Raw genomic sequence first — 13,819 nt, 5'->3', positions numbered from 1 at the left:
CCCTAGATTTAAGTGCAGGGAGGTGACTGGGGTGTGGCTGAGAGAAAACAAAGCTGCCCTGCCCTTTGGCTTTATGATTAAGGTAGGGCTGTGTTATAGGGCAATGAACCAGATACAGGCTGGATCGGAGGAGGGTACCACCTTCCAGGAGAACCCTGACAACACATGTGCAAATAGACAAATGGACTTTCTCCTTTCACTCCCTTGAAACAGATACCCAGATTGGAGAATATGGTTACCGTAGCCAAAAGCCACTTTTGTCTTGTGTCTCTGACATTGTTCTGGTTCTCTTGGCTGGCTCTGGTGTGGAGATGGAGCCTTGGACTGATTGAGTTTGATGACAATGTCCATTAAGATACACCAATCTCTTACAATTCTTTCTAGAAAGCAAAGTGGCAGTTTGTATTAAGAGCTTTAAAAAGTCCATACGTTTGATCCAGTAACTCACCTTCTAATAATCATCAGAAATTCAAACACACATGTGTGCACAATAGTTTATGTTGTGGTGTTATTCAAAATGGTAAAAAAAAAAAAAAAAAGGAAACAACGTTAATATTCAGTAACAAGGGAAAGACATTAATAAATCATGGTGTCCCCATACATTGGCCTAGTATGGAGCCATTAAAAATGGTTTTCCAATAATTTTACTGGTAATAGGAAATATTCACAATATAGCAAGTTTAAGAACTAGGATTCAGAATTGTGTAAATAGTATTTCAATTAGGTAAAATTATTACATGGAGAATCCTAAGTAAAACATTAAAAAGAAATTTATCAATTATTTAGGTGTTTATGGTTGATAATTTTTATTTTCTTCTTTGTATTTCCCACCAGAGAGGAGGCTTGCTTGTTTGTTTGGTGTAAAGTCATCCATTCCGGTTTTTATAAAGATAATTGAATATATTTGCTATTTTACCACATTGTCACATATTATAGAATTTTCTTTTTTAAAAGGCCGAGTAATAGTCCCTGTATCATGTACTGCATTCCTTTGTCCACTCCTATTTTAATTTCCATTAGGAAATAATACATGAATATGAGTGTTTATGGCCATCATATTATTCATTATAAATTAATAAAATGGCCTGACAGTTGTGGTTTTTAAAAGCTTGTTTCACAAGTGAGGAAAACCCTTGCACTGGAAGAAGATGGTATGTAATGAAAGGAGGTTTTAGAGAGAATACAAACATTCTCAACTATTTCACCTGTCTCCCTGTCAAGAAGAAATGCCATCAAACAAGAATGAAGGAAATGGAAGACCAAGATAAGAGATCAGATGGTGGAAAAGTACTTCAACCAAATACACAAATTGGACCCTCTCCCTTTTGGCTGTAATATATAGAGAAAATATGAAGAAGCCACTGTTCAAATATTTCATGAGTGTCTTTGAATGGATTGAATTTCTTTTGAACCCCTTAAAACCACAAGGGGTTTAGGGTCAGGGGGTGGAGAAGGGAGAGGATTTGAGAGGAAGAGTTATTTGGAGAGAATGGTTTACGTGGTGTCAGGTATTTCCCCTTCATCTCAAGTCAAGAGGGAGAGAGGTTTCAAAGGAGAGCAGGTATGCGGAATGGGGAGAGGGTGGGATGCAGTAAATTGGGATCTGATTCTTGCCTGAGAAAATCGAAAGATGAAGAATGCTTGAAACACTAGTCTCAGAAAGTGAAGAGCCATTTTACAAAAGTGCCGAAGAAGGGCTTTCCTACTCCTCAGCCTCTCAGCACCACCCCACCCTAGAGGAGTTGGAATTCCAGGTTTATAAGCTGATGTAGGAGAAGAGGTTAAAAAAAAAAGAAAAGAAACCAGATGTACACCATTTCCAGCTATAAGCTGCATGCCTGAAGCAGACTCAAACTGAAGAGGAAGATTTCACCTTAAACAAAGTGTACAGTTTTGCTTGTTATATAAAAGCAGATTTCTAATATCTAAATAAAGACTATATTTAGTGACTTAAGGTGATTATAGTACGTTTATTTATCATGAGTGATGTGATCAGAAAAGTTACAGGACTGATAAATTTTTATCCGTAGACAAGGGAAGGATATGCCTTACTGAATAAATTTTAAGGGACAATGGGAGACAAAATAAAGTTGCTTTCTGCTTATACCTGGGGATCCATTTATCCCATGACACTAGCTAGCTTGCTTCAGTGAGTTTAAGCCAGCTGGTGCAGACAGATGACCTCCCAGATGATGGCAAGGGTTACTTGTAACATCTTTGATAGAACCTGGAAAATCAGAGAGAGTAGCCAAAACAGTGAAAATGGAAAATGGTGTCCTGATTTTTAAATGGGGTGATAAATGAAATTTACAATTTGATTGACGAGTACCCCCAGTGCCAACAAAAATCTAGAAGGGATTATTAAACAGATGGTTTTCTGAGTACTTGAAAAAGAAAGCAACGTTTGCCAGGAACTAGTGTGGACTCACTAAGAACAAGTCTAACCTCCTTCCTTTTTCTCTTTCTTTGTAAGTGATTAAATTAGTGGATTGGGGTATTTCATAGACTCTGTGCCTTGATTTCTGTGATGACTTTTCCTAAATCTCTCATGATTCTCTTGTGCAAGGGTGGAAACATGTCAATGGGGACTACAAGGTGAATTTATAGTTGGCTGAATAGTCGTTCTTAGAGAGTGTTGATTAATGAATCGCCGGCACCCTGGAGGGAGTCTCTGGTGGCATTCCAGCGCGCTTTATTCTGGCTTTGTCCAGTTTCATATTTTTTATTAATAACTCAGGAGATGACATAGAAGCCAATTTTATCAAAAATGTGGAAGACATGAAGAAAAGATAGTGAACACATTTGGATGACTATAAATTTTTTAAAATTTGCAATCACAGCTGGGCGCAGTGGCTCATGCCTGTAATCCCAGCACTTTGGGAGGCGGAGGCAGGTGGATCACCTGAGGTCAGGATTTCGAGACCAGCCTGGTAAAACATGGTGAAACCTCGTCTCTACTAAAAATAAAAACATTGGTCAGGCTTTGTGGTGCATGCCTGTAATCCCAGCTACTCGGGAGGCTGAGACAGGAGAATTCGCTTGAACCCAGGAGGCGGAGGTTGGAGTGAGCTGAGATTGCACCACTGCACTCCAGCCTGGGCAATAGAGCAAGACTCCATCTTAATAATAAAAAAAAAATGTCTAATCACATGTGCTGATGTATTTTTTAAATGAAGGTTTAAAATATCTGCAACCAGGACAAAAACTGTTTAGGGTTGATTCAATAACAGTTCTCTTTCCTCTCAGACAAACGCTAACTTGCACAGCCCGCTGACACTGTGAACCCTCTCAGTTACGTAGTTCTCCATGCCACTATCCCCAAAGGCAACCTCTGCCTTATTCTCCTCATTAATTGTAACGACACCCCAGCTCCTCCCCACAAACTGGTCCCAACATTGCCAGGCAGGCCCCACTGAGCCAAATGAGCCCCTTCAGGACCTTCCCCTGCTTAGGCCCCTGCCCTGGCTCATCAAGGTTTTAAGTCCTTGGGCATCCTGCCAGCTCATGGCCCATTATCAGTCTCCCCAGAGTTCTGTGAGCAGGGCCGGGAATTCCTTTCCCTCTTTCCACCAAGTGTCTACTTGTTCCAACATCCTAATCTCATATATCCCTGTGCATAAATATACATGTACTTCCTACTAGTATGAAATGTACAGGGATGAATGTCAAGTCTGTGTTGTTTAAAAATTCAATTACACCAGTAGAGAATGGGAGAAACCTGTCTTGACAAGAATCTATATTGTGCTTTTGGGCCAATTTGCCTAAGACCTATTTGCCTAAAGCCAACTTGCTTAAAGTCCCAACCACTGAAAATGTATATCCTCAGAGAACATTTGTAACATTTTATATAAGATAAAATTACTTTATAAAGCATTTTGAATGTTAGATGATTCTTCCTATTTTACCAATTTTTAAAAAATATTTTATCAATAATGAAGCTAAATTTTTTAAAGTTCTTTTATTTCACATGTCTATAAGTTATTTCTAAACTTACTGTATATCACTTGGCAGTTTCTAATAAAGTTCTACTCCTAAGTATATACCCTAGAGAAACCAGTGTATTTTAAAACAAAAAGACTTCTGTAACAAGTATGAACAAAAACACCCATATTCAGTTTTTATTTTTATTTTTTTAAGTGTTTTTTTGAGAAAAAGTGTGGCTCTAGCATGCAGGCTGGAGTGCAGTGGCATGATCTTGGCTCACTGCAACCTCTACCTCCCAGGTTCAGACCATCCTCCCACCTCAGCTTCCTGAGTAGCTGGGACTACAGGCACACACCACCACACCCAGCTAATTTTTTGTATTTTTGGTAGAGACAGGGTTTCGCCATATTGGCCGAGCTGGTCTTTTGTTTTGTTTTTGAAATGGAGTCTTGCTCTGTCACGCAGGCTGGAGTGCAGTGGTGTGATCACGGCTCACTGCAACCTCGGCCTTCCAGGTTCAAGCCATTCTCCTGCCTCAGCCTCCTGAGTAGCTGGGATTACAGGTGCCCACCACCATGCCCAGCTAATTTTTTGTATTTTTAGTAGAGACGGGGTTTCACTATGGCAGCCAAGCTGGTCTCAAACTCTTGACCTCGTGATCCGCCCGTCTCGGCCTCCCAAAGTGCTGGGATTACAGGAGTGAGCCACTGTGCCTGGCCTAAAAAAAATGTTTTTAGAGACAGGGTCTTGCTATGTCAGCCAGACTGGAGTACAGTGATATGATCATGGTTTACTATAACCTTGAACACCTGGGTTCATGTGATCCTCCTGCCTCAGTCTCCCAAGTAGGCAGGACTATAGATGCACATCACTGCACCTGGCTAATTTTTAAAATATTTTGTAGAGATGAAGTCTTGCTATGTTGCCCTGGCTGGTATCAAACTCCTGACCTCAAGTGATCCTCTTGCCTCTGCTTCCCAAAGTGTTGGGAATACAGGCATGAGCCACTGTGCCCAGCCTCAGTTTTATTCTTAATAACCAAACACTGGAAAGAAAATAAATGTCCATCAACAGGTAAATGGATAAACAAATTCAGCTATATTCGTACGATGGATTATTACTCAGCAATAGAAAGAAATTAACTACTGATATCCTCAGCAACATGAATTAATCTCCAAAACATTACATTGAGCAAAAGCTGCCAGGGTATTGATAAGTACAATTCCATTTATATGAAGTTCAAGGACAGGCACAAATTAAAGTGTGGTGAAAGAACTGGTACAGTTCTTATCTGGTGGTGGAGAAGCACTGGAAAAGAGTAAGAGGGAGTTTTCTGGAGTGTGGAAATGTTCTATCTGTTCATCTGGGAAGTGGCCACATATGCAAAAAATCGTATGTGACACAAAAAGTCACAGAGCTCTACTCTTAAGATTTGTGCATTTTACTATATGTAAATTAATACTAAATCACTGTTTTTAAATGTTTACATCCCATATGTTTCCATTAAAAACACACGAAGTTTTAGTATTTTTACCTCTAGTTTGCTGTTTAATTCGGTTTTTAAAAACTTTTTTGGAAAATGCAGATTTTTAGAGAAAAGTAGCCACATATTCAGGTTATTTAGTGAGCAGATGTCATTTGAACAGCAGAAGTGAGATAAACCTCTCAGAGCACATTCAGCTCCTTTACAGTTTAAGTTTCATAACACCTAATTGGTAAATTTATGCTAGGTGATGAAACTGAAACACACAAAACTTCAGAACACAGTGTCCTGAGTTCAGGTAATTGTGGATATTTGCAGCTGGGCTTCAGCCATATGCAACGTTTTCTAGACTTTCCTCAGTCTCTGTGGCCTCCATGGGCTCTCACCCCTCCACAGCCAGTGTTGATCCTGATGGATGGTTGGCAGGCACCAGCTAGCATCCTGCTTCCATAGTCTCATTCATTTGGATCAGTCCCAACCTACTGGGCATGCTTTGAGTAACCATAAATTCCCTGAGGTTGCCAGAGTACTGTAGAGGTTGAAACTTTTGCATCATCTCTCAGGTTGGCTTGGTGTGGCCAGGAAGTAGGCTCTACAGGGCCCACCTGGCTGTCCATTCAGATTACCCACCTTCTCCCAGGATGGTGGAACCTTGTATATGGAACAGCCCATTCACCTAAGTCCACCTGCCTTAACCAGCATGCCAGATGCAACCCACATGTAAGTAAAATCTGAATATTTCTCTGTGAATATTCACTTGAGGCTTTATTAATACATGCTTAGTGTTGCTGTGGGCCTGGTAAAATCCCCAACTGGAACCCAGTCCCACAATTCTAGCCATGTAATATTTTCTTCCTTCTTGGAAGACGAGAAGGTGTTAATAGATAGGATTATTGTTCTCGAGCAAGGTAGGCTGAGTCATCGTGTTCTTTTTTGTAAGGAATCTGTCTGGTGACACTGAGCACAATGAGCGTAATTCAGCAATCTCTTGGTTAGAGACCCTGTTGTTAAGGAATCCTTCCTTCTTTCCCTCCCTCCCTCCCTCCCTCCCTCCCTCCCTCCCTCCTTCCCTCCTTCCCTCCTTCCCTCCTTCCCTCCTTCCCTCCTTCCCTCCTTCCCTCCTTCCTTCCTTCCTTCCTTCCTTCCTTCCTTCTTTCCTTCCTTCCTTCCTTCCTTCCTTCCTTCCTTCCTTCCTTTTTCTGAGACAGTTTCACTCTTTTTGCCCAGGCTGGAGTGCAATGGAATGATCTCGGCCGATGGCAACCTCTGCCTCCTGGTTCAAGTGATTCTCCTGCCTCAGCCTCCCAAGTAGCTGGGATTACAGGCACCGGCCACCATGCCCAACTAATTTTGTATTTTTAGTAGAGACGGGGTTTCACCATGTTGGCCAGGTAGGTCTCAAACTCCTGACCTCAAGTGATCTGCCTGCCTCGGCCTCCCAAAGTACTGGGATTACAGGTGTGAGCCACCATACCCAGCCAGAATCCTCTTTTCTTAGCTCCATAAATAGATTAGGGAGAATGCTGCTCCTCTGTATACCAAATAAGTCAACAAGAAGTTGTAAAGAGACTGCATCATGGGCCATATGACTGTTCTGGCAAGAAGAATGAGAGAAATAAGGACTTCTCTCTTTATTTGAAGAGTTGCTCTGATCAGGCAGTGGGTGGAAAACAGTATGAACAATGCTGTTATTGATTTTTTTACCTCAGTTTATTATTTTTTTGATGCCGAATTGGATAGCAATTAAATGGCTTAGCCTGGACAACAGAGGGAGACCCCACCTCTACAAAATATAACAATAAATTAGCCAGACATAGTGGCATGTGCCTGTGGTCCCAGTTTCTTGGGAGACTGAGATGGGAGGATCACTTGAGCTCAGCAGATTGAGGCTGCAATAAGCAGGGAGTCGAGATCACACCACTGCACTCCAGCCTAGGTGACAGAGCAAGTTCCTGTCTCAAAATAACTTTTTTTTGGGGGGGGGTGGCGGAGACAGAGACTTGCTCTGTCACCCAGGCTGGAGTGCAGTGACGTAATCTCAGCTCACTGCAACCTCCACCACCCGGGCTCAAGCAATTCTCCTGCCTCAGTCTCCCAAGTAGCTGGGGCTACAGGCTCACGCTACCACACCTGGCTAATTTTTGTATTTTAGTAGAGACGGGGTTTCACCATGTTGGCCAGGCTGGTCTCAAACTTCTGACCTAGATGATCCTCCTGCCTCAGCCTCCCAAAGTGCTGGAATTACAGTCGTGAGCCACTGCACCCAGCTAAATAAAAATTTTTTAAAAAGAAAGAAGAGAGCTTTGGCCAGCCTCTCAAAGCTCAGCCTGGCTCCTGGGAAAGTGGTTACCAGGTGTGGCAGGCCCTGAATCAGATGTCAGGGTGTCAGGCTGTGGGTGAGGGAGACAGCATATCATAAGGTTTAGAAGCACAATCTCTGGAGTCAGGCTGACCAAAGGCTCAATCCTGGCAAGCTGTTTTACCTCTTTAAGCCTCAGTTTCCTCCTCTGTAAACTGGAGTTAAAAACTACTTCACCAGCTCATCATGAAAGTTTAAATGAGATAATAAGTATAAAGTGGCTGGTACATAATGAGTCTTAATGTTATTGTCCTCTCATGACAAGAACAAGAACACACAGGAAGTACTGAGTCCCTTTCTGAGATTTTGGAGAATTAAGAGGAAATGTAAAGTGGAAAATAGTCAATATCAAAATGGAAGACCTTCCTGGTCATTGAAGGGGCTTTAGAAATCTTGAAATATGAGGAATAATTGAGGGAACTGTGGATGTTTTACTTGGAAGAGAAAGAATTATCAAATATTTGAAAAGCTACCTTATATTCAAATAGGGACTAAAAAGCCCTTTGCTGGCTGGTACCAGCAGCTCTCAATGAAATTCAGATCCCCAAAGCATCCTGTCCCGAAGCTAGCAGAGATTGGAGGGCAAAGGCCCAGGCTCAAGGTTGGCAGCCGATGATATCCAGGGACTTGGATTGGAGGACACTGAGCAGACACCAGGTTGGCCCTCTGGCTGGGGCGGAAGGATTTGGAACCCAGAACAGCCCAAGGAGAGGGACGGATAGTGGTTTATCCCAATTGGACCATAGCAGCCTTTTAGAGAAATACTAATGCTATTCCTAGTACTTTGTCTACATTTGAGAGAGGCCATTTCAGGTCACAGGAGCATTCCTCCTGGGTGGAGTAGAGTTTGTTTCCTTGTGGTCTGGCCAGGAAACGCCAAGCCGGGTGGCCGAGAGGCTGGCCATCTTGGCTGGAAGGCGAAATGCTTGGCCAACTGGTCTGTCTCCAGAGAGCAGACTGGCCCGCCTCGACTGGCTGGTCCTCAGGCCACTGTTGCTGCCTGCAGAGCATCCACCAGTCAGTGGATTTTCTCATTGCTAGACTTGTAAGTGGTGTGATTTATGACTCTGCTCATCCATGCTGGCCCCTGGGTATACACGCTTTTGCTTCCAGGCTGAGAAGTGAATAATGAATTAATCACCCTGCCTCGGGTTCGATACGGAGCTGAGTGTTTGCAGATCTTTATTGTACTGTGCAAGCCAAGTCGAACTGCTCAATTTACACTTCTAATTCATTTGAGTTTATGCAAGTCTGCCTGTTCCAGGGGAGCTGCGCCTCGTGGCTGCTTAGTCTCCGAGGAAGCCTCACTTCCCCAATTCCTGGCCATTCCCTCCCTCTAAGAGTGAATGAATGTCCAAGACTTCAGGGTGCTCAGAGAAGCCAACCCACTTCCTCAGAGACTGCTCCCTTGAATGTCTCTTGTCCTAAATGGTGTTGTTTATGACAGTTCTCAGCGCAAAAGAGATAGGTGCACAGCCTGATGCCAGCCTGTGTGCATGGCATAGAGAAGGCACACAGGAAATGTTTGTTGAATGAATAGCCCTGATGCCACAACATAGATGCTTATCAAAACTAATGGCTTGCAGTCAGGGCTGGAGTCGGTCCTCTTTTCCTTAGTTCTAGTTCTCTAGGACTTGGGGAGAAGAGTTTTTACTAGGTCTCAGAGCTGATGAGATCTGACTGATGAGATAGGGCAAATTCTCAAGTTCACTCAGAAGCAGTGGGAGGCAAAGTCTGCATTTGAAGATTTGGGACTTCCCAGCTTTGGCCATTTTTCTTTACCTCCCAAAGACATATGCAGGTACTTTTCACTCAGTGCTTGAATGTGAAAAGCAGGTGCACAGAGTAAGGCTGACCCAGGCTGTATCCTGATGGGCTCTAATAATCACATCTATTCTGGGGACATATTCTTCCTGACCGAGTGCGGCTGAGATGCTGCCTCGTCCATCTCAGCATCCAACCTCCCCACAATGCACACATCTGATCCTGCAGTCCAGAGGGACCACCACACCCCCAGTGTCTTTCTTGGGGCTTTTGTTCGCCTTGTTCTATTCTCCTACTCCTTGCCTCTTTCCTTGCTACTTAAGATTCCTCCTCCTCCGTTCCTCAAGACCTGCCTCTAAAGCTATCCTGTCTCAAACCTTTCCAAGCTGCTTCAAATCTATGTGGTTTCCTTTCCCTTTCGGCCTCAGTCACGTGCTGCTTGTCCTTCTTTTAGCCCTTCTCTGACTCTGACCCATGTCCTCATCTCCTGACTTACTGGGCATGGCTTCTGCATTCTCACTCTAATTACTGGTAAAAATGTGACGACAAGAAAGAGTCGAGGGCAGCCCAACACCCACCATCAGGAACTTCCTTACAGATTAGCTACAACTACCATCTTCCATTCATCAGACACAAACATTTATAGAGCCCCTACTCCACCCAAGCACTGGGGTTGCAACAGTGAACATGACTTTACCTCTTCTTGTTTCTCCCCTCCAAGCTCCAGACACATCAACTTTCTACAATGCCCTCAAACCCACCATGTCTTCCTGCCTCAGGGCCTTGGTATATGATCTATGCCTGAAACATCCTAACTCTCCTTCTCTTCTTATTTATTCATTCTGATCTTTTAGAGCTCAACTCAAATACCAATTACTCAGGGAAAGCTATGCTGGAACCACCACCAACACCACTGCTCCTTGGTCTGGATGTTTTCTCTGAACCCCTAATCACAACTGTAACTACAGTCATTAATTATGTTGTCAGTTGTTTCCCATTCATCCCCATCCAAACCCAGGATGAAAGCTCCCTGAGGGCAGGGCCATGCCTTTCTTGCTCACTGCTCTATTTTTGTTGCCTACAACAGGACCCTACATAAAGGAAGTGCTCCACAAATATATTTTAAAGAAATAAAATATATCATTAAAGACATTTTTAAAATATCATCTTGTATTCTAGTCTAGGAGACTTATCCATGGGAGAAGTGTGGTCAGTGGGCATGAGAGCCAGGCACTGGTGATTTCCATTTCACATGCCATTCTAATTTGTAGAAAACACCAGAACAGGACAGAGGGGAAGAAAGATGCTGGTGAAGGTGCTTTCCTCTTGCAACACACTGCTCCCACAGAATGCTGCAGGCGGAGTCTGAGATAGGAGGAGTCCTGGTAACGACACATGTTGCGGATTGAAATTTTTGGTGTGCCCCATCATAGAAGACCCAGGAGGTGTACCTTATGAGATTCGGCTAGCCATGAGCTGAGCTCTGCAAGTTCGCCTGCTGTCAACTGAAACCAAATGGGTTGTAGAGTAGGGCCTTTGTAGAACTTACAAAAACATAAGATTAGCAGAATATTATTCACTATAGAAATCAGAAAAAAAAAAAAAAATCCCTGGTGTGATTCCATCCTGCACGGCTCTTCTACGGCTCTTCTCTGGAGTAGTCATTTATCTCTATCCACCTTCTCTCCCACCTAAGAGTGTGCCACCATCCCCAGGAAGATTCAATGGACATGGACATGAGCTCCCTGAGGCCCCAGAGCTATCTTTTTGGTTGTGAACTAAAGGCCAATCAAGATAATCACTTTAAGGTGGATACTAATGAAAATGAGCACCAGTTATCTTTAGAAACAGTCAATTTAGGGGCTGGTGCAAAGGATGAATTGCACATTGTTGAAGCAGAGACAATGAATTACGAAGGCAGTTCAATTAAAGTAACACTGGCAACTTTGAAAATGTCTGTACAGTCAACGGTTTCCCTTGGGGGCTTTGAAATAACACCACCAGTGGTCTTATGGTTGAAGCTTGGTTCAGGGCCAGTGCATATTAGTGGATAGCATTTAGTAGCTGTGGAAGAAGATGCAGAGTCAGAAGATGAAGAGCAGGAGGATGGCCGGGCACGGTGGCTCACGCCTGTAATCCCAGCACTTTGGGAGGCCGAGGAGGGCAGATCACGTGGTCAGGAGATCGAGAGCATCCTGGCTAACACGGTGAAACCCCATCTCCACTAAAAATACAAAAAATTAGCCAGGTGTGGTGGCGGGCACCTGTAGTCCCAGCTACTCCAGAGACTGAAGCAGGAGAATGGCGTGAACCTGGGAGGCGAAGCTTGCAGTAAGCCGAGATCGCGACACTGCACTCCAGCCTGGGAGACAGAGCCAGACTCTATCTTAACAAAAAAAAAAAAAAAAAAAAAAAAAAAGAGGAGGATGTGAAACTCTTAAGTATATCTGGAAAGTGATCTGCTCCTGGAGGTGGTAGCAAGCTTCCACAGAAAAAAGTAACACTTGCTGCTGATGAAGAAGAAGAAGAAGGAGAAAGAAGAAGAAGAAGGAGAAAGAAGAAGAAGAAGGAGAAAGGAGGAGGAGGAGGAGGAGGAGGAGGAGGAGGAGGAGGAGGAGGAAGAAGAAGAAGAAGAAGAAGAAGAAGAAGAAGAAGAAGAAGAAGATTTTGATGAGGAAACTGAAGAAAAAGCACCAGTGAAGAAATGTATACAAGATACTCCAGCCAAAAATGCACAGAAGTCAAATCAGAATGGAAAAGACTCAAAATCATCAACACCAAGATCAAAAGGACAAGAATCCTTCAAAAAACAGGGGAAAAAAAAAACTCCTAAAACACCAAAAGGACCTAGTTCCATAGAAGATATTAAAGCAAAAATGCAAGCAAGTACAAAAAAAGGTGATTCTCTTCCCAAAGTGGCAACCAAGTTCATCAATTATGTAAAGAATTGTTTCTGGATGACTTACCAGGAGGCTATTCAAGATCTCTGGCAGTGCAGGAAGTCTCTTTAAGAAAATAGTTTAAACAGTTTGTTAAAAATTTTCCATCTTACTTCATTTCTCTAACAGTTGCTATTTGGCTGTCGTTTTATAATGCAGACTGAGAACTTTCCCTACCATGTTTGATAAATGTTGTCCAGGTTCCATTGCCAAGAATGTGTTGTCCAAAATTCCTGTTTAGTTTTTAAAGATGGAAATCCACCCTTTGCTTGGTTTTAAGTATGTATGGAATGTTATGATAGGACATAGTAGTAGCAGTGGTCAGACATGGAAATGGTGGGGAGACAAAAATATACATGAAATAAAACTCAGTATTTTAATAAAAAAAGAAATCAGAAAAAATAGAAAATCAATTGGCATCCTTAATTAAGGCATGCAAGAAGACATCCCATTTCTGCTCTCTAAAGCTAAAGCAGAAAGTCATATGCAAAGGCAGCACTCAAATTCTTAAGAAATGCAATGACCTGTGTGCGAATTCAAATTGGAGATAGTAAAAAAGAACCCTCAGAAACTTTTTAAAAGAGGAAAAGTCATGAAAATGGTAAAGATACACAGGGAGAATTTTAAAAATTAGGAATCTGGCAGGGCAGGCTGGCTCACACCTGTAATCCCAGCACTTTGGGATGCTAAGGCAGGTGGGTCATTTGAGGTCAGGAGTTTGAGACCAGCCTGGCCAACACGGTAAAAATCTATCTCTACTAAAAATACCACAAAAAAAAAAAAAAAAAAATTAACCGGGCGTAGTGGGCGCCTATAGTCCCAGCTACTCAGGAGGCTGAGGCAGGAGAACCACTTGAACCCAGGAGGAGGGGGCTGCAGTGAGCCAAGATCGTACCACTGCACTCCAGCCTGGGTGACAGAGTCTCACTATATATATATATAAAATGAAACTCTCAAATATATATAATATATATGTATATATATTAGGAATATATATTTATAAATACATATTAGAAATATATTAGAAATATATATTAGATATATATTCAAAAGGTAACACAGAGAATCAGCATCTAGGTACATCCTGATAACACTCCTGAATTCTACTAACAAAGAAGATTCCTTTAAGGATATAGGCACACAAAATCAGTTATCTACAGGGACAAAATTAGGTTGACCTCAGACTCAACAACATTAAATGCCAGAGAACATGACAGTAATATCTACAAATATTTGAGAGGAAAGCTTTGTGACACAACATGGTTAAGTGTGGCCACCGTGACTTCTATGGATAAAGGCCATGGAAAGATATTTTTAGAAAATATACCATCAACATCGCCTTCTTCACAT

The 13,819-nt window shown here is 42.6% G+C and overlaps 1 pseudogene; it reads left to right on the top strand.

Moving 5' to 3' along the window:
- Positions 1–11,434: 11,434 nt before the first annotated feature.
- On the top strand, positions 11,435–12,541 carry LOC111527000 (annotated as a pseudogene).
- The last annotated feature ends 1,278 nt before the right edge of the window (positions 12,542–13,819 follow it).

This window comes from Piliocolobus tephrosceles, chromosome 6 (assembly GCF_002776525.5).
Source record: "Piliocolobus tephrosceles isolate RC106 chromosome 6, ASM277652v3, whole genome shotgun sequence".
NCBI classification, from domain to species: Eukaryota; Metazoa; Chordata; class Mammalia; order Primates; family Cercopithecidae; genus Piliocolobus; species Piliocolobus tephrosceles.
This window is presented reverse-complemented; position numbering and strand designations above follow the sequence as displayed.